Source organism: Monodelphis domestica, chromosome 4, assembly GCF_027887165.1.
Source record: "Monodelphis domestica isolate mMonDom1 chromosome 4, mMonDom1.pri, whole genome shotgun sequence".
Lineage (NCBI taxonomy): Eukaryota > Metazoa > Chordata > Mammalia > Didelphimorphia > Didelphidae > Monodelphis > Monodelphis domestica.
In genome coordinates, this window is record NC_077230.1 from 29,422,685 (window position 1) to 29,447,705 (window position 25,021).

The 25,021-nt window shown below is 36.6% G+C and overlaps 1 long non-coding RNA gene across 2 annotated transcripts in view; it reads right to left on the reverse strand.

Annotated features, from left to right (window-relative positions):
* LOC103105659 (uncharacterized) overlaps window positions 1-25,021 on the reverse strand; it is a 272,991-nt gene that overhangs the window by 59,642 nt on the left and 188,328 nt on the right. For both annotated transcript variants that reach the window (XR_467006.3, XR_008918328.1), the window contains exon 3: window positions 14,351-14,459. This is a non-coding gene — a long non-coding RNA (uncharacterized LOC103105659). The remainder of the gene's footprint in view (window positions 1-14,350; window positions 14,460-25,021) is intronic.

A 25,021-nucleotide genomic window follows, 5' to 3' on the forward strand; every position in this document is an offset into this window, starting at 1 on the left:
GTAATAATAATGACAGATAACATTTATACAGCACTTTAAGTTTTAAAAGGTACTTTATATGTATTCTCATTTGATCCTCAAAATAACCATGGAAGGTAGATACTATTATTAACTCTGATTTAAAACAAATAAAAGGAAAGTGACATGACGAAAGCAACAAAGTTAGTGAGTTCAAATTCAATTTTTCCTGATTCCAAGTCCAACTCTGGATCCACTGGGCCACATATCTATGTCTGGAGGATAAGAGACAAGGAAATATCCAAGCATGTTTCTTAAAATTTTTATCTTGAATAGCAGAAATATATTTCTATTAGTGAAATATAAGTAAGTTGGAAGGAGTGACTGGTTTAGAGGGGAAGGTGATGTTTGGGGTTTCAGATGGGTTAAAAGTGAGGGGCAATTAGAACACAAAGATAGAAATATCTGGTAGCCACCTGAAGGTGGAGGACTAGAGTTCAGTGAGATATTAGGAATGGATACTTGAATTGGGGAAGAGAGAGAAGAATGAACTATCAGAGGAGACCATTGAGGAGAAGACACACAGGTAAAAGAAAAATGAGATGAAAGTAATGTCAAGAAATGAAAGTAAATATCAAATATTGAAAAATAGGAAAGAAAAATGAGGATTGAGAAAAAAATCACTGTTCTAGCAATTAAGGAGTGATAATAACACTTGAAACATGGCTTTCAGTGTAGTAGAAGAATTGGAAAACAGTTTGAAAGATAGGTGGTCATTTTGAAACAGAATTAGATGAGAAGTTAGATCTAAGAAATAGACATTACTAAAATTTAGAAAGGAAAGGTAAAAGAATGTTTTAAAGAACTCAAAGACCTCATATACTCCATTTCTATTACATGCTCTTTTTTAATCTGATTTGTTTATAATATGGATATCTTTACACTAATCACATATAATTCCAGAGGTGAATAAATTAGAAAATATTGCCTAGTTCCTGCCTAACAGTAACAAACAGCGATGTGATTTGGAAGTACCAGGATTTGGGATTGCTTCCTGACATGATTTGGACATCCAAAGCCTCTAAGATATCAGCTTTGGTAGGTTAAAATAGCCTATTCCTTTCTACAGGGTTGCTCTGAATTGAGGTTAATTGGTAGACTAGAATATTTTGGAACCTACAACTTATTTTACACTTTTAAAATATTGTTGTTAGGAGAGAAAGAATCAAGTTTAGTAGGAATAAAAGCTGAAAATATTCTGACAGTCCTCCTATACCAATCTTTTAAAAGTGTCAAAGTGACAGAAGTCAAGAACCAACAGCAAAACAAAGTGAGAGAGCTCTTTCAATGAACACAACTTGAAAGGTAGGGAGGGAGAGGGGGAGAGAGAGAGAGAGAGAGAGAGAGAGAGAGAGAGAGAGAGAGAGAGAGAGAGAGAGAGAGAGAGAGAGAGAGAGAGAGAGACCGAGAGCTAATTTCATGGGACTGAAAGCAAAATTACACACACAAGAATGCTGGTTAACTACTCCCCCATATTCCATGATTGGCATAGGTTAACTTCAAGATCCTGGGACATGGGTTTCACCAACAAAAGAACACCTCTTACCCACCCCTTGAAGGTTCAGGCTCTGGCACCAGCACACAGTCAGGTCTGGAAGGCCATACCTATGGATCCTTTCAAGACTTCACTACCATGGTGAAGACATAGCCCCAAAGCTAAACGGCTCACAGTGCTGATTCCTACAAGCCAGCAGAGGAGAGAAAATCAGCAGGCAGCATTTCCAGACCACAGGCAGACAAAAGTCTGGGAAAATGAGTAAACAGCAGGAAAAAAAAAAACATTTAACCCTTGAAAATTGCTATGGAGACAAAAAGAAAATCATAGGACCAACAGTGGATGATGAGATACAAGTGATCACTTGCAAAATTTTAAAAAAATGGAATTGGTCTCAAGCACTGAAAGAACTCAAAAGGAATTCAAAAACCAAATAAGAGACAGGTCAAAGAAAAATAGGGAAAATAAATGAAAGTAATGAAGAAAGAAAATAACAGCTTAAAAAAGCAAAATTGGTCAATACAAAAAAGATGCAGAAAAAATCCAGTGAAAAGAGTGCCATGAACATTAAAACCATTTAAGTGGAAAAGGAGGATCAAAAGGTGATGGAAGGAATTCGGTCTTTAAAAATTAGAATTGAGCAAAAGAAGCTAATAACTTCACAAGATATTAAGAAACAATAAAATCAAAAGATTGAATTAATAGAAAAAATATGAAATATCTCATTGAAAAATGTTATAACCAATTTCTCTGATTAAGGTCTCATTTCTCAAATATATTAAGAACTAAGTCAAATTAACAAGGATCCAAGTCATTCTCCAATTGATAAATGGTCAAAGGATATAAATAGGCAATTTTCAGATGAAGAAATCAAAGCTATCAATAATCATATAAATATATTTTAAATTCCTCCTGATTATAAACATGCAAGTTAAAACAACTCTGAGGTATCACCTCATACCTAGTTGATTGGCCAATATGAAAGTAGAGGAAAATAATAAATGTTGAAAGGAATGTGGCAAAATTGGGACAGACATGCTTTAGTGAGGGAATTGTGAATTGATTCAAACAATCTGAAGGGCAATTTTGAATTATGACCAAAGGCCTGTAAAAGAATGTATATCTTTTGATTCAGCAACACCATTACTAAGTCTGTAACCCAAAGAGAGAAAAAAGTGGGAAAGGACCTGTTTATACAAAGACATTTATAGTTGCACTTTTTGTAGTGGCAAAGAATTGGAAACTAAAGAGATGTCCCTCAATTGAGGTATTACTGAACAAAATGTGACCTATGATGGTGATGGAAAATACTATTGTGCTGCAAGGAATGATGAACAGGATGATTTCAGAGTGTACTGGAAAGACCTACATGAATTGATACAGTGAAATAAGCAGAACCAGGAGACTGTTCCAAAATTCAAACATTTTCACTCTGCTATTTTTGGAGCTGGTTCTCATGGGTAAGCATTTTTATTGTGTGCATTTTTCAGGTGATATGATTCTGGAAGATGGATAGTCACTGCCTGGTATGTTCTCTGACATTTACACAGTAAGGGACGTTGGTTCCCTAATATCTACAAGCGCTAGTGCTCTTCTTCATCTAGGACCCAAGACCAGAGTCCCTGTTCCTTTGTATCCAAAAATAAGTGGTCATCTTCTCACAGGAACTAGGAATGAGAAATGTTTATGGGGAATAGAGTTGCCATGTAGGTATGGGTGGATTAATACCAGCGCCTAAGGTTACCCAGTACTCTTTTTCTAACCACCTATGTGCCCCCTTTATCATACCTGGAATGAGAGTTTCTGAAGTTCTTGCTTCTACTATCACAATCACCTACAAGATTCAAGGTTGATGAGGCAATGCTCTGCTCTAGGTCGGAGCCCATCTTAATTTCATATATCTTTCTGGTGACCCTCCTAAGTTATTTTAGGCCAAACAAGAGTCTCACTCTCACCACTTGTTGAGTCTTCCACTCCAAAATTGGATGTGAGGCATTTTAAAATTCTTTGTAAGGAAATATTGAAAGTTGTTTTGATGCTGCCTCTAACCTACTACCTTGGCTTCACCCCTATCTCAAACCTTTATTCAACATATTTCACTCAGGTCAGGGTATATTAAGTAACAAAAGTCACACAGCTAATTAATCATCTTTGATTTCAGAATTCAAGTCTTTCACTTCAATTCCCATATCTTCCCTCTATCAATCTCTTCATGTGGCCATATTATTTGTTTCTGCATCACTAAAATTACCAAATAGGTAAGGAGGTAAATTCTGGTGTCACATAAAAGCTATAGTATTTTGCTGCTGACAAATATATATAATAAAAGCAGGAATGTATATTAGCTTTGTGAAAATGATCTGATCTCTTTTCCTCATGTTCTGTTTCTCTCAAATTAATTTGCTTACAAAATCATTGAGAAACTTGGGAATTTCTATCCATAAGTCTGGCACAGAGGAATGTGATATCAGTTGTTGAAGAAGGAATTATGAGGAACCACTGAATATTAGTCTGGTGGCATTTCCTGAGCATTTTATCTTCTTTTGTTCCTTGAATATTTTAACTTTGAAATCAGAATGGAGAGCAATTTGTCCCCCTTTATTAGAAGAATGTTTTCTAGTTATTTTGGACTTCATGATTAGAAGTGATATAAAGGTGAAAAATAACTGAAGAAGCAAATAACTTGAAGGGATGAAGCTCAAATTCTGGTAAAAGAAAATTACTTAGATAGCTACCCTCCTAATAGCTACCAGTGGAGAACAAAAGAACAATACCCAGCAAAGACTACTTTCCCAGCAGTTGTGTGGGACCAACAATATAGCAAGCCCTATTGCCAATCAAAAGACCAGTGGAACAATTCACTACATTCAGTAGAAAATAGATACAATTAGAGAAGTGGAAAGACATTGACCGTCCGATAGTATCAGGATTTCAATTGCCCTTCCCTACATGGATCATGGACACATGCATTTTCTATACATTTGGTCCTCTTGGATGAGCACTGTATATATTTATTCTTCTCACTAATGGTGCAGTTATAACTGGGAAAGATTTCCCATATTTATTAGGGAGATATTATATTGCCTCTTTTTTATCATTTAATTTTATTTAATATTCTTTGTTTTGAACTAATTTTGTCCTCTGAATGAAAGAGGAGGGTCAGAGTAATGAATGCTGACTGAACTTTTTTTGGGTGGGGTGGGAGGCATGTTGCAGATACTTAGAGTACCTGAAATCTAATCCATATAGATATAATGGGGCATCTATGAGTGAAAATGGGCTGTATAAATTTCTACAAATAAAAGATAGTTTATAATGACAAAAAGATTACTTCAAGTAACTATGTTTTGTAATATGATTTATTTTAATCATATATAAATCTTCATATAAAATAAAATTATAATTTTTGGCAGTTACATTTGCGTAGAAATAATGCATTTTGGTTACATATTTATCTTTAAATTTAAAGGAAGAGTTAATTGAGTAAAGAGTGCTGAAATTTTTCTGTCTTTCTTCCACTTATAAGGAGAAATTTGATTGAAACTCTTTTATCCAATCAAAAAAATAAATAATTTAACATTAGTCTTTGATATATGTGATCAAACGTTTTCATTGCTAAGGACAGATACCTTCTCTCTGGCAATGACAAAGCATAGATTTAGCTCTATAAGAGGGAGAAATAAAGGGGTTTTATAAAAGGTTGGACTGGATTATTCAAGAATAGGGTCTCCAGGAATTTTATTAAATCCCAAAGAGATTTATTTATCCTCATGGTGCATATTGTGAAAGAAAAAGTCTCTGTCCAGTATATTACTCAGTTTTGTGCCTCCCATATGTGTGGTGTCATATATTCTTTTTGCTAGCTGTCTCCCCACTGCTTCTGGTAAGAGAGTCCTGCAATATGGCGGGACTAGCCATCCATAGGGGGGCCACACAGCCTCCAGGAGGGCCAGAATCTCAGGACCATTCTTGATATCTTTGCCACCAGCAGTGAGGAATCCCCTTTCCTGGTACAGTGCCCCATATTGTCCCATTTCCCCCCTCCAAATATCTAAGGGAAAAGGGGAAATGGTCTCAGTATTCTGTAGCTTTCTTCAGAGCTGAGAATGGGTGTAGAGCTGTTCCTGCCTATGGTCAGGAGAGAGGTATTGGCTATAGGCAATGTCCAGGGCTTCAGGCTGGAATAGTTGCTGAGGTTACAGTGACATCTGGGTGACTCCTCTGAGTGCTTTTACCCTAGAAGCAACTAGAGAAGTGACAAGGTTACAAATGCATACAAATACGTATCCAATAGGGGAGTGGCCAAAATTTGAACAGGGAGGGAAAGGATGTGGACACAGGGTCTTTAGGGGAATGTCATCAGTGAATGCCTGGGTCCTAGATAGGTGGGGACCTGCTTGGAGATCTGAAGGATGTCCAGTGACTGCTTCCCCTGATTGGCAGACAGGTCACAAGGGGGAGAGACAGCCTCTAAATTAGAAGTGTAGAAACCAGCACTGGGGTAAAAACTAAAACACCGGATAGAAACAGAGAAAATGAGTACAATAGCAATTGGCAATATACATTTGCATTTGGGTATCTTAGCCAACAGACTTCTTCAGAAATCATCTTCTGACAGGAATAGATCCCTTTAGGACATTGGATTCCTGAGCTGTTTGCAGAGTTGGTATGTGACGTTTCTGTTAAAGAATATCCTTTTGCAAAGTACACATTAACTATAAACATCTATAAGCACTTGAGTAACAATATTTTACAGATGTATTCCATTACCTCAGATTCTGGGGAAAATTCAAGAAAGCTTTGAGCTATATTTCCAAAATCAAGATCCAAACTTCAACTGTGATAAATTAAGGCTACAAATACAAGCCATCTATTAATAAACTTCACCTACTTTTCAAAGTATGTTCCCTAACCATTTAAGAATTTTCAATTATTAACCTAATAGGTTGTTTGGGGAAATGGAAACTTTAATTTTACAATTTGAATTATGTGCTGATTATAGGAATGTCACAAAGAAAAAGCCAATAGGGAAAATATTTCCTCATGTCCCAAGGGACACATATAAGGACTTCACATACAGGCCAAAGCTATCCCTGGCTCATGCCATTATTGTATAACTCAAGTATTAACAGCCTAGATGGTCAGAAAAGATCAATTCCCAGGGGATCCCAGAATATGCCTCTGTAACCATCCCAGGATATTCTCTGTTCATGGTGTAATTTGTCACCATTCGATCCCAGAAGCCTTCTTTTTCCTTAAAAGACAAGTTTCACCCATTTCAGCTGAGAGAAATTCTGCTTATCAGCAGTCCAAAAATAAATCCCCATACCCTCAAACAAGCCTTTTATATCCCTACAAGGCTGATCACTCAATTATTCTTATGTATTTTGGCAATAATTTATATATCACACTTTAGTCACAAAACCTGAAATAAAAAACATGAGTGCTGAATTGAGTAGCTTCATAGTAATATAAATCAGGGCTGTATCATCTCCTGGACCTAGGGCATCTGAAAGACTAAGACAAGGTCATACAGGAATCACTTCAGGGTAACTGTCCAGAGAAATTAAAGAATCATTATGTGATTCATACATTAATTTTAGAAATTGTCCCTAAGTCAGGGATCCAATCATAAGAGTAGAACATCTATCTGTTCTCTTTCACCCCCCTATGTGTCTCCTTCCCCTCCCTGTGTGTGTGTGTGTCTCTGTCTGTCTCTGTCTGTCTCTCTCTCCCTTCCAAACCCTCTGCTTAAAAAGCAGAACAATACTTCCATTCTTCATTCACAAATCTGCATACTCAAGCTTTGATCTTTAGATAAAAGTCCCTTTCTTCCAAATTCAAATCCAACACACCTTCCCACCTTCTTTGACTTGCTTAAGACAAGCAAACATACTGTTGGTATCACTTCAATTGCTAATCAGTAACCCCAAAGAATTCTGATTTAAAGGATTACATCATTGAGCATAGTGCTCATCAATTATAAATTTCATAGTATAAAGTGGTAAACTGAGGTAACCACTGAGTATTGAACAAAATCTATGGTACAGTTAGGTTTACAATGAGTTTTTGTTTACATCCAGACAATACGTAAAAGACATGTTTTAGCAGCAACTCACATAACAATCATAAAATTCTGAGTAAGCATTTTTCACATATATGCCATTTTAACATCCTACCCACTCCATGGCCACTGTTTGCCACATATATCTATATTAAGATCAAAATGTAATCAAAATATCAACCAATATATCCCCCAAATTCGTGTGAGATAACTTATCAATTACACATCACTCAACTCATTTCATCATTCTGGACATGGAATGTTTGCATTAAGATTCCACAGCTTCAAACAAGCTACTTGGTCAGACAGGGCTGGGAATATTTGCTTGCTTGAGCACCTTAAAACCTCTGAAATATACAATTAAAGTACATTCATCTTTAAATTCTATCACACAGTGGTTGTCAACTCCATGAGGTCCCTATTTCAATCCCTAAGTATCAGTGTAGAATAATTATAAGCACTTCTTTCTCCTTCCTGTGTGGAAGGAATGGGTTAATAGCTTGTGAGTAATTTATCCTAAGGCTGCTTCCCTCAATTTAGATTTTATTACTTAACAGCCTTGTCCCATCCTTCTTTAACAAGTGAGCTCACTATAATTTAAAAGTTTGAATGTATCAAACCCCCTTCATAATAATTTACACTCAGTGGATTTTAGTTTGAACTCTACAACTTCATGACAAACCCTTCTTGATTTCAGGGCTGGTCAAATTTGTCTTGTTAAAGACATTCAGTTTGCATATCATATACCCTTAACCTATTTAGGTGGAAAACTTAATTCTCTTCATATACAAATGCACACATAATTTGTATTCACTCAGCATTACTTTCAGCAATTTATATCTGAATACATGTTCATCTCTAGATCACAAATTCCCTCCTATACATTGTGCACATTGAAAAAAAAAACAATTCATATAACCTTAGTCAAAAACAACACCTTTTAGAAATTTCCTCTGTTGCAAAATACTAAATTCTTAGTACTTGTATTATTAAATCCCATGCACAGATTAACCACTTTAAAAACTTCTTGTGTCATATGATTTCTTGTTGCTAGTTCTGACAGCACATACATTAAAATACATCTGATTTCAAAAATCCCAAGTTTAAATTCCAGAGTAAGTTCTCAACAACATAACAACTTTTCCTAAATGACTTTTACATCTAAAAAGTAGCCAGTAAAAATTCTGTTCTTATAGAATAAAACATTCCCTTCTCTGTGTCAGGCTGGCTATTAATCACAAATAGACAATTCGCAAATTCACTGAAAACCATTATGCATTGCAAGGTTTAAGAAAATGAACTTCTAACCATGAGTTTATGTGCTCAATAAGATCTAGCTAACATTTCACATTTAACTGACAAACAATAATACATGAAATTACATTTGTACCATATCAAAATCATTAGCAATCCTCCCAAGTTACATACATAGACCCTTAGAATTAATTTTAAGTGAAAATTGCTAACTGTGGAGTAAAAATCTCCCTTTTCTGCTCTGAATTTTTCTCTCTTTTGCTCTTTTGGGGGCCCATCCATCATTGAACAGGTAACTGCTTTTGTCCTCTGTTGCGGATTTTTTACTGTGGGACATTTAAGCTTGCAACTCCTCCTATTTTTACATAGAGACAAAACTGTGACAAAGACAATTACAAACAGAAACATACAACTTTGTGGCAAGCATGTTTTGAAAGGAAACCTATAGGACACACTCTCTCACACATTCATACAGCTTTGAACCTGAAGGTTCCCCAGAACTCACTGTAAAACATCTCTTTAGTGACCTGGCTGTGGGACTAATGCTGCATCCAGCAACCCAACAGCCTCTACTGAATCTGGGTTTACAGAACAGAACAGAACTCCATGACCAAATAGCACACCAGGGCAAAACAGGACTCTAGGGCCCAAACAGAACTTCAAGACAGAATCTTCAAGCAAACAGACTCCTAGAGTAAAACAGGCCCTGGGGTAAAACAAAACAGAATTCTGGAGAAGCAGAGTTAACTTACCAGAAGAGAACAGAACAGATGTTTCCAAAATCAGCATAAATTTTGTTCAAAATCTCAAATACCAGAACCAGGGGTGGGCTCTGAAGAGGACACCATTCACTTCCTTGGATTTCTGACCCAATTCCTCATGGGAGTTGGGAACTGCATACTCTCCAAGTCTACACTCAGAAACACCCCCAAAGGGGATAAAGGTTCGAGTCTCCTTCACAGACTCCAGCTTAGCAAAAGCTGCCCACATATCATTTGGGTTACAACCCCAGCCATTTAGCCATATGCCGCAGGCCTATAAAACTCTCCCCCATGCAAGCACACACACACAGACACACACACACACAGACACACACACACACATACACACAAACACACACACACACACACACACACACACACACACACTCTTTCTATTCCTCAATTAAACACACTGCAGCTCTTTCCAAAGTCCTTACCTCCCAGTCTTGGGGATCAAGATCTTGCTGGGGGTCTCCAACTTCACTTCACAAGTGAATTCAAACACCCAGAATTTCAATTATTGGAACTGTGATTTATTCATAAAAAGAACAAATAAAGAATCTACCAGCTGGGACAGACTTCCCTAGTGGAAGACTGCAAAACACGAACATTATAGAATGACATATATGTTACAAAGCTATTTCCATTCACCTATAAGTTCTTAATCAAACAAACCTTATCATGGCACAGGAATGTGGGGTCAGAGATGAGGAGGCAATCCTAAGATTTATGAGGGGGCTGTTATTTAGGGGCTGTTTACTTTCACATCCATTAATCATATGTTATCTTACTTCTATCCTGACCTCTTTGATAGTCTTGAAATTCCTCTTTGTCTCCTGTCCCTTTCTAATTCACATCTAAGTAGAGCTAAGTAGAGACTGGTCTGCTGTCTGCATAAACAGCTCGACTTCCTGGGGGAGGGAAGCCAGGTCTATTCCTAAAAAAATGCTGGCAAGGGTCTATCTCCTTTATCTACTTTCAATTTTTCCATCTTTGCCCTTTTGGGGGCTACTTCAATGAGACCCCTGGCCGAATTGGTGAGGATGGGGCCAGTAGAGCTGCTAATAGACCCATGGCACTGGCAGGAAAGCCACAAGACAAAAAGCCATCACTGAATTCATATTGCACCACTATCCTGAAATACCCTTTTCTAAAGGCTATTCAGGAGGGAGGGCACACTAAAAAGACTCTCAGTTGATCTCCAGGAGGCACGCGTTCAGGGACTTCAGCTGATGCCATTAGAAAATCAACCTGGTCCATGATCCAAGGCTCATCCATCCCCACGGGCAGGAGTTGGGATGCCACAGTCTGTCCAGCCCTTCTCCTCATGTGCTACACTAAAAGATGTCTTCCCATGAGTAATAATCACAATCTATGGGACTTTCTTTAAGGCTTACAAAGTCCTTTCCTCACAACCCTGAAGGCAGAAGTATAATAACAAAGAGCACCATCTCTAGGGACTCCCAAAGTGGTTAAGTGACTTGCCTAAGGTCAGCCAGAAGCAGGAGGTAGAATCCTGCGGTCCCGACTGAAAGCTTGTGCCCTTCCTATTGCACTGATGTCCTAGGAGCCTTATGCTTCCCTGGCAGGGCCCAGCGCTCTGCCAATCCCTTGGTTTTCCATCCATGGCCCATCCACTTTTCTGAATGTCCTGAAAGATTTTGTATACCTTTTTTAGCAGACAGGTCACCCATGGCAATGATAAGGTTTCGAAATCCACCATGCATCACCCCATCCAATCACTGAAAACATTTCTGAAGCATCTGAACACAAACGTCTACTCGTTTCCAGACTCCCCACTAGCCTGTAGCTGGAAGATGTAATTCCCAGAAGCCTCCTCTTCGGTCTCGTGACAGGCGGTATGGAGGCCAGGCACGAGGGGCGGAGCCGCGCTTGCGTGGGAGCAGCCTCAGGCACTACTTAGCTGCAGTTGACCTTCCCAGCCATGCTCCTCTTTTGCAGCTACGGAGCTTGGGCATTAATCCAGGTAAGGCCCTCTCCCTGTCTCCTCCAGTGTCCCTTCCTCCTTCTCCCTCCTGGTCCCTGAGTGTCTACTCTAGAGAGGATTACAGTTCCCAGCATGCCTTGCCACACACTGTACATTTTTCAATAACCATTTTCTTACATTTTTTGATCCTTATTCTCTCCCTTCCTCTTTTCCCTCCTCCTTCCCCAACATAGCCAGTAATAAAACAGGTTATTATACAATACATATTTCAATGTTGATCATGTTGTAAAAAAAACCCACTTACTTTATAGAAAAATGATGGAGGAAATAAAATGAAGAATGTCATGCTCCAATCTGCATTCAGAGTCTGTACATTCTCTTTATAAAAGTGATTATTAGTCCCTTTTTGTCGTGAGTCTTTTGGAATTATCCTGGATCCTTACATTGATGATAAAAGTGGTCATTCAAATTTGATTATCATATTGTTTTGTTGTTCCTCTGTACAACATTCTCCTGGTTCTACTTACTTCACTTTGCATCACTTCATATAAGTCTTCCCAGGTTTTTTTTTAACATCTTTTTTGCATTTCTTATTAAACAATAGTATTACATTACAATCATATACCACAAGTTGTTCAGCCATTCCTCAATTAATGGACATCACTTTACTGTTTTTTGCTACCACAAAAAGTGCTGCTTTAAATATTTTTTTTCCATAAGTAGGTCTTTTTCCCTTTTCTTTGTTTTCTTTTTGGATATAGTCCTAATACTGGCATTGCTGATCAAAGTGTATTCACAGTTTGATGGTTCTTTGAGTATGGTTCCAAATTGTTCTCCAGAATGATCATATCAGTTCACAGCTCCATCACCAATGTATTAGTGTCCTGATTTTCCTACCTTCCTTCCAACATTTATCATTTTCCTTTTTGTGGCATATTCACCATTTTGACAGGTACACATTCAGTTTTAATTAAAATTTAGTAATATCTTTGTATCCTAAATGTTCCCTTTGTTTCTCATGGAATCAAAAGCATACCTGGGCTATCTATATTATTTCTGCCTTTGAAAATAATATTTCTGAAAAAGATCTATTATTCTAACAAATTCCCTTCATTAATAGAGCTATAACTTGTATAATTAACATTTTAAAAATTCCATATACATGTCGTGGAAACTTTGATTATGTCATTTAATTTTCCTGTCTTCATTTTCCCTGCCCTGTCTTCATTTCTTCCTAGCTTCTCAGGATCAGTCATTCTTAGAGCCTGATGAATAGAACCTCACAAATCTTTCTTCTTTTATTATGTCTTTTTACTTTGTTTTTGTTTCTACTTTGCATTTTGGTCTAAAATAGACTACTTTACAATGTTAGGAAAAAGGAGAGACTTATGCTTAGACAAATTCTCTTTATATACTATAATGTGATGTATAATATTCATGCAAACATTTTATTAAAAAACTGATTGATTAATTTAATTAACTTAATACATAATGAGAATCTATTAAAATAATATCTAGAACACAATAAGCTAAAAGCTGAAAAGTCTGATTAACAGACTAAGCACCTTCCAGCTCTGCGGCAGTTTTCACTATGTTCTCCACTTTAGATGCATCTAAAAGTTGCCAATATAGTGGCTGATGTATACATATGGATATATATTATATATATATATATATATGTAGAGAGATAGAGATACAGAGAGAGAGACAGAGACAGAGAGACAGAGACAAATTGACAGAGAGAGACAGAGATGGAGAGACACTGAGACAGAGACAGAGAGAGATTGAAAGAGACAGAGACAGAGAAATGGAAAGAGACAGAGAGATTGAGAGAAAGACAGAGAGACAGAGACAGACCAACAGACAGACAGAGATGGAGAGTGAGAGAGACAGAAAGACCAAGAGAGAGAAGGACAGAGAGAAAGACACAGAGAGACAGAGATGGAGAGACACAGAGAGAGAGAGAGTCAGAGACACAGAGACAGAGAAAGACAGACAGTGACAGAGAGACAGAGACAGAGAGAAAGAGACAGAGAGAGAGGGAGAGAGAGAGAGACAGAGACAGTGACAGAGAGAAAGAGACAGAGACAGGGAAGGAGAGAGAGACAGAGACAGAGAGACAGAGAGACAGAGAAAGAGAGACTGCTTCAGTGTGGGAGTTCTGGCTACACAGCCAAGTGAAGGAGGGTTCTGCACCTATGTGATCTGCAACAAAAGGAATCTGACTTTCTTCCATGTTAGATGATCTGGGTTCATTCCAAACTGTTTCCCCCTGTCTTAGGTAGACACACACTCACACACACAGGCACACTTACACATACAAACAGAAGCACACGGATATGCATAAAGACAGAGACAGAAGCAGAGCTAGAGGCAGAAACTGAGAGATTTGACACTATTATTTCTTACCAGTAGAAAAGATGATCCTTGATAGCAAGAACTATATTTTTGGGGTGGGGGGTTGTGTTTTGGTAGTTTCCCATTCCTGCTTTCTAGTAGAATACCTGGCACACAGAAAGCACTAAATGAAAGATGGTGGAACTGATTGCATGGAAGGTTTGTTTCAACTCAGCTATTTAACACTTTATCACTAGGTGGCAATAGAGTCAAATGCTAGGTTGAAAAATACAGCCTAGAAATAATTCAAATTGTTTTCCTTACACTCCAGGTCTGAGGTACATTATTAAAACAAAGGAAGGCTGCAGTCCTCCACTTTCAAATACCAGAATTCAGTGAAAGCTCTTTGACCTTCTCCATGAGAACAGTTGTGCTTCACAGATACGGGGGAAGGTAGAATTCAAGTGTCTTACATTTTTCTCTGCCAGTCAAATCACCATGCCCTCCATGCTCCAGTGCCCTTTTCTGAGGACCAGGTGGCTTTCTTTCAACTTCAGTAAAGAGAGATAGGTACGGTGCACTCTACAAGGAAAAAAAATGTGCAAAACATACTTTGTATTCTGTGTCTCCCCTTCAGAAGAAGGTTTTAGGCTCAGTCATTTTCATTCAAAATCTTACACATACTACAGTTTGAAGAGTAACCAATCATATATGAGATGCCCCAAAATGTGTCAGCTTGACATAAAATATCCTCTCCTCCAACCTGACAGAGTTTCTGTCATTTGTCATATTCTTTTGGGCTAAAACACTATGCCTACAAATGACTCTTTTCTGAAAAGCAACAAGGCAACCTAAAAGTATTTCTTTCTCAGATTCCTATCAATATTAGCACATGTGAACATGCTGACATGAACTATTTGGAAAGCTTTGGGTTCAGGTGGATGAGGAGAAGAGAGCATCTAAGAGAAAAGGATGACATGAAAGGAGAGATGAAATACTCCCAAAATATCTATTTTTGTAAACCCATTATGGATATGTTGTACCTGGTTGAATAGTATGGTGACCAAAAGATTTATTCTGATATATCTTTAACTCAAGAAGATCAAAATATCATTAGATTTCGAGATGGCAGGAACCCTAAAGATTAAGGCTCCCTCCTATCATGCGTTGTATCATTTGACAGTTGAAACCGAGGCCCAGGAGTAAGTTTATTTTGTCCATAGCCATGTTGAGAATAAATAATCAGGGATCAGTGAGGTTCTCAGATTCCAAATTTACATTTCTTATTGGAAAAAATAGTCAGAATCCCTTGTTTTAAGGATTTGAATATAAGGGATTTATTAACAGATTTCCAATTCTTTTATTGTGTTACAAATACAAAATATTTGGATAATCAATGAGGAAAAACTTCAATTAGGAGGGTTATTTGATATAAATGAATAATTTTATTTAATTTAAAAAAGTTTTTTATACAAACAAAACAGATGCAACCAAGATTGCAAAGAAAGAAGTAAACCAGGGGAAATAATTTTTACAAGTGTCTCTGAGAAGGGTTAATTTCTCAATTATATAGAGAATTGTGGCAAATTTATAAAAATTCATTCTCCAATTGATAAACAATTAAAGGATAAGAAAAAGATTTTAGATGAAGAACTCAATGTCCTCTATAATCATATAAGAATGTGTTCTGAATCACTCCTGATTAGAGAAGTGCAAATTAAAACAACTCTGAGGTACTACAGCATAAGTATTAGAGTGGTTAATATAACAGAAATGGAAAATTATGAATGTTGGAGGATATGTGGGAAAATCGGTGCACTGATACATTGTTTGTGGTTCTGTAATCTGATCCAACCTTTCTTGAGAACAATTTGGAATTATACTTAAAGGACTCTAAAACAATGAATACTCTTTAACCATCAACACTAAATCTGTATCCCAAAGAGACCAAAAAAAAATATGGAATAAGATCAATTTGTACAAAAACGTTTATTGTGGCTCTTTTTTATAGTAACAAAGATTTAGAAAATGAGGGTATTCCATCAATTGGGGAGTGGATGAACAAATTGTGGTATATGATTGTGATAGAATACAGTTATACCAAAGCAAAAGACAAGCATGACTATTTCAGAACCATCTGGAAAGACTTACGTGAACTGATGGAAAGTGAAATGAGAAAAACCAGAAGAACATTGAACACAGTGGCAGCAAAATGTTTTGATGAACAACTTTGAATGATCTAGTTATTCCCAGCAGTAATTATCCAAGACAATCCCAGAAATACACAATGAACAATGTCATCTGCCCTTTGAGAAAGAATTGATGGGGTCTGAATATAGACTGAAGCATTTTATTTTACTTTTTTCTACATTTTTTATTTGAGATCTTTTCCACAAAAGGACTAATATGTAAAGATATTTTGTATGATTGTACATGTAAAATCTACATCAAATTATTTGCTGTGTCTGAGAGAGGAGAAAAGGGGGAAGATGTTAATAAGGAAGGGTTGAAAGGAGAGAGGGAATTTGTAACTCAAAATTTTTTAAAAGAATACAAAAATTATTTTTACTTAAAATTGAGGAAAAGTAAAATATTATTTTTAAAAGAGGGTTATTGTGTGAATAGATTAAATTGTATGACAGAAATCAGAAGTAAAAAGAAAAGATGAAGTTCAGAGGAAGCTGTTAGTAGCAAGGAAGATTCTATTGTATTGCTCTGAAAATTTACGTGATGTCAAGGGAATTATTTATAGATGGTGAAGGGATTCAGGTCAGAGCTCTTGTCATCATTAAAACTAACAACAGAAATCACTTCAGCTCAGACTTCTGTGAGAAGATGTCTAAGAGCCAAGGTGGCATATCATAAACTACATAAACAGAATATTCTTTTCTAATTGATTTGGAATTTAATCATATCACTTTCTTTAAGAATGTGAGGCAGTACCTCATTAAGCAAACATGGCATAATATTTTAATATCTCTACTCATACAGAGAATAAATCAGATGGTGATTTTTATTTTTGTAAAATAATTCTTTATAAAAATGGTTGAGAGTAGGAAACCTTCAAATAGTAATTTCCTACAAGATATTTAACATTTATTTAGATTTGCAAAAAATCCCATCTATACATACTTTTGCAGGTGCTCATCTATCATATAAATTGGAAAAGATGTTGATTGGTTGCAGCAGTGTCTTAAATACATAAAATAAAAACACCACAGAAAATTAGCTGTACAGTCTTGGGAAGATGTTGCATTTGTCTTCCCAACTCCCAATAAAATTTGTTTCTCACCATTTCTACCTCTTAAAATGAGGGGACAAGAATTATGAAGTTACCCAAATAGTTTGAAGAACATTAAGTATTTTATAAGAAAACACATAAATTGGGGAAAAAATCCCTTCATCTCAAATTGTCACATTTTCTACTCCACTTTCTCACTAATAATAATTGCTCCCAAATACATGTGTGTAGTTATTTCTAATTTCAAAACTCTTTATTCACATTATCTCATTTGATTCTCACAACAGTCTTATTAAGTAGGTGATATTATTATTCTTTTTTTTTAAACCCTTACCTTCTGTGTTGGAGTCAATACTGTGTATTGGCTCCAAGGCAGAAGAGTGGTAAGGGCTAGGCAAGTGACTTGCCCAGGGTCACACAGCTGAGAAGTGTCTGAGGTCAGATTTGAACCTAGGACCTCCCGTCTCTAGGGCTAGCTCTCAATCCACTGAGCTACCCAGCTGCCCCCGATATTATTATTCTTATCTTTCCCTGTTAGAAACTGAAGCTCAGAAAAATTGTCGAGTAAGGGAAAGTGTGATCCATGCTACATCGATTTAAGTACCATATCTATACTTGGATTCTGCTCTTTGAACTCTAAGACCAGTGAAAATTAATATTTATTTTTTAAAAAACCTTACCTTCCATCTTAGAATCAAAATTATGTATTGGTTCTAACACAGAAGATTGGTAAGACCTAGGCAGTGAAGGTTAAGTGACTTACTAAGGGTAACACAGTTAGGAAGTGTCTGAGGTCATTTTTGAACCCTAAACCGCCTATCTCCAAGCTTGCTAACCACTAGGCTTCATCCTTTTCATGAACTCTCACTGGTTGTAGAGATCAAAAGAATGACCAAGATCCACTAAGAATAAATAAGGCAAAGATGAAGTAGATAAGACAACAGACCTTTCTAAATGCCTCCCAAATCCATCAAAGAGCCTCCTTTTCATGACTTGATCCACAGTCTCTCAAAGATATCTTTACTCTGCAAAATTACATCTCTCTCTGGAATTAGTCTTTTGGCAACTCCAAGTGAACATGTATTATCTGAGAGTACATGTGGCTAAACCTCTATCAGATATGAGTTGATCTAATATTGGCCAACGAATGAAATAGTTATTAAGTACCTAACTTGTGACAAGTACTGTGATAAGTACTAGGGATATAAAAGGAGGAAAAAAATGATTTTTGCTCTCAAGAAGCTTACATTATAATGGAGATTACAATATGTAAAGAAAAGTGAACAAAAAAGATATATAGAGGACCAATAAAAAAAATAATTAACAGAGTGAAGACACTGCAAATAAGAAGGATTAGGGAAGACTTCTAGAAAAAAAATAAGATTTTGGTTGAGATTTCAAGGAAACCAGAAAGATCGGTAGGAGAGCTTTCTGGGGACAACTTGGGGGACAGGCAGAGAGAATTCTGCAATAAAGAGATGGGATGTCTTGCTAAGGAAACAGTCAGGAGGCTAGTGTCCCTGGGTGGAAGAATACTTGAGAAGGAGTGAGGTATAAGAATGACTAGAAATGTAGAAGAGAGCTCTATTTTGAAGGGTTTCAAATAGCAATGGGGAAATTTATTACAGTTTATTAAATGAAGAGTTAGTTAAGACTCATATTTTAGCAAAGTTTGTAAGTGGTTAAATGGATGATCAACTGGAGTGGGGAGAAACTTGAGGCACTCTCATCAGTAAGTTATTGAAATAATCTAGGTATGAGATGATGAAAATGATAAAAATGGCAGAATTATCAGAAAGGAGAGTGATGTATTCAATAGATGTTGTGAAGGCAAAATTGACAAGACATTTGCCAAGGATTGGATAAAGGGGGAAAGAGATAATGAGGACTCTAAGATGAGTCTTAGATGTAAGCCCAAGTTGGAACTGAGAGGATGGCTTTATCCTATACACAAAGAAGGCATTTTATGGAGAACGATGATGAGTTCCATTTTTGGACATACTGGTGTTAAAATGTCTGCTGAACATCCTGTTTGAGTTGTTTGAAAGGCAGCTGGAAATGTGAGAATGGAAGGCAGCAGAGAGACTTGGGAAAGAAAAATAACAGTTAAGAGTCATCATCATTTTTAACTAAATATAAAAGCAAAAAAGGCATTCTTCCAAATGCACAAATGCCCATGTCTTGGCCATCAGAAACTTCAGCATTTAGGGCCCATATTTGTTTAAAAGATCTCAACTTTAACTTTTATTGCTTAAATGCTGTCTTCTCAGATAAGACAGATAATACTCTTATCAAACATACAAAGAAGAAATGAAATGCTAAGCAATACAGGGATTTTCTTTCTCTTTCCTGAAGTAGAAACATCCAAAATATCACTCATGAGCAGAATCATATTTTACAAAGATAGATATTCATCAGACTGCATTTTGTATTTCAGCAACTACAGTCATTAGAGGAAGAGAAATTGAAAGTCTTTTATAAGAGAAAAATCCATATCTTCAAAATCACTGACTCTTTACTAAAGCTTTCAAAGTTAATATTCATAATAATGACATAAAACATGAAATAATAGGGCTTGCCACTAAAGACAAACATTCCCCAGCTATGCTGATGATGTTGATGCATGTTATCTTCTTTATTTATAGAAAATAATGTGAATATAGCATTATGAGTCACCTTCACACTTTCTTGTTATTCTTTCCTTCTCAACCCACATTGATATGACATTGCATGCAAAATAACACACCAGTAATATCTTTAGTTATTTCAGTTGTGACCCTATCATTTTAGAAAGGGGGGTAGGGAGAGAGGGGAGAAAACAAAGAGGGAAGGAGGGAAAGCATGAGGGATTAAGTTTGCTTATGTCCAAACTGGACCGAATTCTCATGTTTCTTAGTTATCCAATGCTAAAATAATAAAATAATTATTTTATTCTTTATTCTGAACAAAAAATATTGATATGGCTAATACCTAGACTCCTAGAGAATATTCTTGCCCACAGAATTTTAGACAGTAAGCACGTATAGATAGTAGGCATATGTGCATTTATTTTGTATGGGGCTGTGATTTCATTGGAAGAGATTTCCTCCTGGTGAGGAAACTTCTCAACTGTTTGAAAGTATAGTCTTTAAGAAATTTGCCTGGAATGGGAACAGTTATATGACTCAATGGAAATCATACCAGGCTTGCAGATAAGAGACAGTGGGTTTGAATTTGGCCTCGATAGGAAGCTAGCTGAATGACCTTTGGCAAGTCATTTAACTCCCATTGATAAGCCCTTGCCACTCACTCTTCTGCCTTAGAACCAATACATAGTATTGATTCTAAGATGGAAGGTAGGATTTAAAAAAAATAAATTTTCCAGGGTTACAAAGAGTTTAATTGATTGGCCCTTCAAACCAAATGTTCTTAATTGCAAGGCCTGCTCCCAGTGGTTTAATTATCATGTTTATAAAGATGTGTATATGAATTTATTTGTGTATGTGTTAACGTATATATGTATATACATACACACACTTCACTACAGTGCCTCGTAAGGTCTTATCCTATGTTACCAATTATGTCTTAGATATTTGGAACTGGATATTGGATAAGCACCTCAAGCTCAGCAGGTCTAAACAATGTTTTCTTTTCTCTTTAGCTCACATCTGTTCTAAACTTTCCTATTACTAGCAAAGGCCCATTTATTCTTCTGGCCATAGAAGTTTGCAATTTCAGGGCCATCCTTGACTTTCTCATTCACTTTACATAGTCGTTTAATTGCCAAATCTTCCAATTTCTTCTGTTACAATATCCCTCACATTCTACATTTTCCACATTTCTTATTACCCTTTCTGTCCCTCATGTAGCCAAAATTCTATTCAGATCCTCATAACCACTTTCCAGGAGTATTACAACCCATTTTTGTTTGCATTCCATGCTTCAATACTGCCCCTGTCCCTCCACTCCCCTTATCTTGTTCCATTGTATAATCCATGTTGCTGGCAAAGTGAATTATTGAAGACATATATTTGATTTTTATGTCATTCTTCTCATCAATAGATTCCACTGGCTGTCTACATGTAGGATCAAAGATGAACTTCTATTTGGCATTTAAATTTCTCCACAATCTGCTCTTATCTATTTATTATTTTAATGAATTACTTCCCTCCATATACTGTAAACTCAAACCATGCTGACCAACCTGCTGTCCCTCATTTACAACACCATACTTTATATCTTCATCCCTTTAGTTTTTATATTAATTTTTAATTTTTCTGCATTACATTATATTAATAATCATGTTCAGATATATGTGATCCATGATCTCTTTCCCCCCTGCCATTCTTACTTCTTCCCCAAGACAGCAGGTAATATGATATGGGTAGCATGTTTGGTATCATACAATACATATTTCCTTGGTCATCATGATGCATTAGAATACACACATCAATTGCATTAGAGAAAATTTTATGGAGGAAATAATGGTATGCTCCACTAAGCATTCAGACTCCATCAGTTCCTTCTATAGTGGTGATAACCTTTTATCTTATTCTTTTGAGTTGTACAAGATCCTTCCATTGCTGATAATAGTTAAATAATCTACAGTTGATCATTATATGTTCTTGCTATTACTGCATGTAGCATTTTCTTGGTTCTGTTCACTTCACTTTACATCACTTTATATAAATCTTTCCAGGATTTTTTGATGATCATATTACTTGTCTTTTTTAATGTCACAATAATATTCCATTATAATAAAATAACCACAACTTGTTCAGTCATTCCCCATAATGGACAGTTTTCAGTTTTTTGACCCCACAAGAACTGCTATAAATATTTTTGTAATCATCCCTTTTATTGGATATTCTCCATGCCTTTGATGTTCTCCCTCATCATCTTCCAATTCAAAGAATTCTGAATCTCCTTTAAGACTCAACTGAATCATTACTTTTTGTAAGAGGACTTTCCTAGTAATACCACCCACTAGAACCTTCATTCAGAGAATCCATTCTATTATAGCTCAATTTAATTTGTACATAGCAATTGATGTCTACGTATGCCCTTACATTAGAATACATTTTTTCTTGAGAGTAGAAGTTCTTTTTTGGTTTTTAGTTCTATCCATTTGGATTGGAAAATACTTGCTAGTAACTGTTTATTAAAACTTATTGAATAATGAGGTGGCACATTCTTACTTGGTAATATTGGATATGGAAAATGGAAAGACATTCCTGTTTAGAGAAATTTTATCTCTCCTTATATCAAGGAAATCACAGTTCCAGTTAAATATATGTTTGACACATGTGTACATACATACATACATACATACATATATATATATATATGCCTACACATAGAGACAAAAAAAAATGTTGAACTTCAGCATCCTTATCATATTTAACAGTGCCATTCCATTGGGTTCCACCTTTTTTCTGAAACTGAATTTCTTGAGTCTTTAGGTTGAGTCTTGTGGGGCTGGTCATAATGGACTCTTTCCTTCTGTCTATGTCTTTCTCTCTGTCTTTATCTGTCTCTCTGTTTCTCTTTTCCCTCTCTCCCCCTCTCTTTCAGCATTTGGCATGATTCTAGAAGAAATGTTATTCCTTGACTGGATATCCTTATGAGGCAAATTTCAAACACTAAGAAGAAAATACAATATATGTATTGTTAATAATTTTGGGGAGAGAGAGTAGTACAAAAGTGTGAATACAGGAGACAAATGGTAGCCAGAAGAAATGAGAGGAAATTAGAGAAGGAAAAAAGCAAATAAGGATTTAAATAATGACTACTATATTTTAGGAAATGTGCTTAGTACTTTATAATATAATTATTTCATTTGATCCTCAACAGCCTTAGGAGGTAGGGGTTATTATTATCTCCATTTTACAGCTAAGAAAACTGAGTAAAACTTGTTAAATGACTTGTTCAACTATACAAGGCTAGTAAACATCTCAGTCTGGATTTCAAATCAGTTTTACTTGATGCTAGGTCCAGGATTCTAGTCACTTTTGAAAAGATTTCCTAGAGAAAATATAAGTGAATTGGGTGAACACAGAATAGCAAGCATGTCTCCATTTTAAGATTTTAAGACCAAGCAAGAGTTATAAAAAAATTACAAAATGTAAAAGAAATAATTTTATTACATTAAACAAAAAAGGTTTTCTACAAACAAAACCAATGCAACCAAAATTAGAAGGGAAGTAAGACATTGGGGAAAAAATCTTTATAACAAGAAACTCTGACAAAGGTCTAATTACTCAAAAAGGAACCAAAATAATTGTAAAAAAGTAAAGATATTCCTCAATTGGTAAATGGGCAAAGGACATTAATAGGCAATTTTCAGATAAGGAAATCAAAATTATCAATAAGTATATGAAAGTGTCCTAAACATTTTCTAATTAGAGAAATGCAAATCAAAACAACTCTGAGGTACTACCTCACACCTAGTAGATTAGCTAACATGACAGCAAAAGAAAGTAATAAATGTTGGAGTAATAATATGTATGGAGTAATAAATATGGCAAAATTGGGACATTAATGCATTGCTGGTGGAGTTGTGAATTGATCTAACCATTATGTATGATAATTTGGAACTATGCTCAAAGTGCTTCAAAAGACTGTCTGGAGACTTCCGGGTAAACATGACTGCAATCTAGACACAACATGCTTCCTCTCCCCGGCACTGAAAGAAATAGACTACATCAAAGGAGCATAAAAATCACCTTTAGAGGAACAGAAGGACTCCCCAGTACCCCACAGAGGCGAAGGTACGGGGGGTTTGAACCTTTCCACACTATAATAAGAAGGAAGTAAAGCTTGCACAGAAACGTGAACTGAGCCGCCCTACCCCCCCCCCCACCTCCCCCACCAAACCAGAGTGAGCTCCCGGAGTGCTCAATGGGACAGCGAGTGAGTGGGGAATGTCTCTGTCTGGGGGGGAACTCCAGGGTCCTTGGGATCTGGGGACTGCCAGGAAACAATGTCCGAGGGCTGTTTCATGGGAGAATCCTGCGCTGAGCACAGGGGGCCCATGGAGCTGTACTCGGGGCAGTTGTGCTGAGCACCTGGGTGGAGCTAAACACCAGGGGCGGACCACGCGCTGATTATCTGAACGGAGCTGAACACCTGGGCGGTTGGGCTGTCATCAGGAGCCCAGCTCCCTAAGAAACCTCAGAGGCTGGGAAAAACTAGTCTGAGGCGACCTAAATTCACAGAAAACCTGCCCATATCACCCAGGACCCAGACCAAAAAGGAAAGGGGAATAAAACTACCAAAGGGATGGCTCACATGGCCCAAAATCAAGCCTCCAGGAAGAAAGGGGAAAAGGTGACTATTGAAAACTTTTATGGTGGGAGTACCCAAGGAAAAGAAGAGAATGAGGATGAAATCCAAAAAAAATCAGAACATGCCTCCCAAATGGAAACTATCAACAAGCTCTGGAAGATCTCAAACTGGAACTTACCCAAAAGATGGAAACCTTCTGGAAAGAAAAATGGGAGAAAGAGATCAGCAGTCTGATAGATAAGACTGCACAATTGGAGAAAGAGCTGGAAGCATCCAATAGAAGGGCAGACAAAGCTGAAAAGCAAAACCAGTCCCTAAAGACCAGAATTAAGCAACTTGAAGAAAGTGAGATCATAAAACAGCAAGAATCAATAAAGCAAAGCCAAAAAAATTAATGAATTAGAAGAAAACATAAAATATCTCACTGAAAAGGTCACAGTCTTGGGAAAACAGAGGAAGAAGAGACAACCTCCAAATTATCGGTCTCCCTGAAAAACCAGAGATAATCCATAACCTCAATGTTATTCCACAGGAGATTATAGAAGAAAATTGCCCACATGTTCTGGAGCAAGGGGGCAAAATAGAAATAGAAAGGGTTCATAGAACACCCTCTATACTAAATCCCCAAAAGACAACC